Genomic DNA, 1,476 nt, shown 5'->3' on the forward strand with positions numbered 1-1,476 from the left:
CCAGGCAAAGGCTGTCATCTCAGGGGTCTGACCTGAGTGTGATTCCTTGGACACATGGGAGTCCCTTCCTTTAACTGTGCCCTGCACCCTGCTGGCCAGGGAGGTCCTCTGGGATCTTTCACAGCCCAGGCCTCGTGGTGGGCTCCCTCCCATGTCAGCTCAACACCTGGTCTCCACTCGGTCCACTCCCCCAGCCCGCACACCCACCGAGGATGCCCAGGGCCGGCCTGCTCGTTAGAGGGGCCGGGATGGCTCTCAAGCCTCCTGGCCAGGCAGTGACTGAATGTGGCTCCTGTGGCAGCCCCTGCCCCTGCCCACCACTCCCACTGTGACCTCACTGACCTCTGTTCCTCTTCCTATCACAGCAGCCACCATGGCTGCACCTCCGGAGCCCGCCCTGCTGCCGGACACAGAGCCCCACCCCCACCTGGACCAGCCTCTGCCACAGCAGCACCCCCGCTCCCCCCACCTGACTCCAAATAAAGAGCTTCAGCAGCAGCCCTGGGCTCGGCCTGTCTGTAAAGGGGGCCTTGGTGTTGGCTCCCTGGAGGCCTGTTGGGAGTCAGGGTGGAGATGGAGCCACAGGGGAAGTTAGGGAGATCTTGGGGTCACCATGGTCTACACCCCAAGGGGCATGGCATTTGACAGGCTTGTAGGGAAGCAGATTGTCCTGGAGGCCCATCAGGGCAGGCAGAGCCAACATTTGTGGGGCTTGGGTTTGGCTGGGCATGGGGTGGGGCCCTTGGCAGGAGCACTTGGGAAGCCACCAGGGTGGGCAGGGTGGGAAGACAGTAGCTGGTCTGCCAATGGGGGCTCTGTTGGGTCCCCTGACACCTCTGCCTGGTCCCACTTAGAGCAGCCCGGGAATGTGGTAGGACTGTATCGAGGGAGCCTGTGCCTCCCTCTCCAGCCCCAGCAAGACAGAGCTGGCCTTGGCCCCGGCGATTCCCATTCCCACGCTGGCCTTCCCTGTGGTAGCTCCAGGGGCCAGGGCCTGTGCTGACGACACTGGGCTATAGGAACGTGGGGGGCCACCCCGGTGAGGGAGGCGAGGCCACGGCACCGAGGATGACAAGCACAGCCCCAGAAACCAAAAATCCACACGGGACCGGGGATTCCAAAGAGCCAACCTGCCAGGTGTTTATCTGTCCCTGCGGGGTCACCGACTGTCCCCAGAGGGGACCCATCTGCTCTCCCTGCTCCTCCCGCCGGGACCCGATTCCCAGCGGTGGCCATGGCTGGTCCTCAAATGGAGCTGATCCATCCAGTGGGAGCCAGGCAGAGCCCGGGGCAGAGCTGGGCCTCCTGGGCACAGGGTGAAGGGGGCCCCGGTCCTACACTCCGTGCCCCAAAGTAAGTTCCAGAAGGTTAAAGACTGCTGTGCAAAACTGTGAGAAAATTGGCAAGAACATTGAACTGATCAGGGGGTGGAGAAGGATTTTTGAAGCATCTGAGGCACTACTGACCCTGTGACCT

The 1,476-nt window shown here is 62.6% G+C and overlaps 1 protein-coding gene across 1 annotated transcript in view; it reads left to right on the forward strand.

The window, feature by feature from the left end:
- LOC103610660 (odorant-binding protein 2b-like) overlaps window positions 1-1,476 on the forward strand; it is a gene marked incomplete at its 3' end in the record, with an annotated part of 24,709 nt that overhangs the window by 2,401 nt on the left and 20,832 nt on the right. The gene's annotated exons all lie outside the window — the stretch shown is intronic.

The sequence above is a fragment of the Galeopterus variegatus genome, unplaced genomic scaffold (assembly GCF_000696425.1).
Source record: "Galeopterus variegatus unplaced genomic scaffold, G_variegatus-3.0.2 Scaffold11530, whole genome shotgun sequence".
Taxonomy (NCBI): domain Eukaryota; kingdom Metazoa; phylum Chordata; class Mammalia; order Dermoptera; family Cynocephalidae; genus Galeopterus; species Galeopterus variegatus.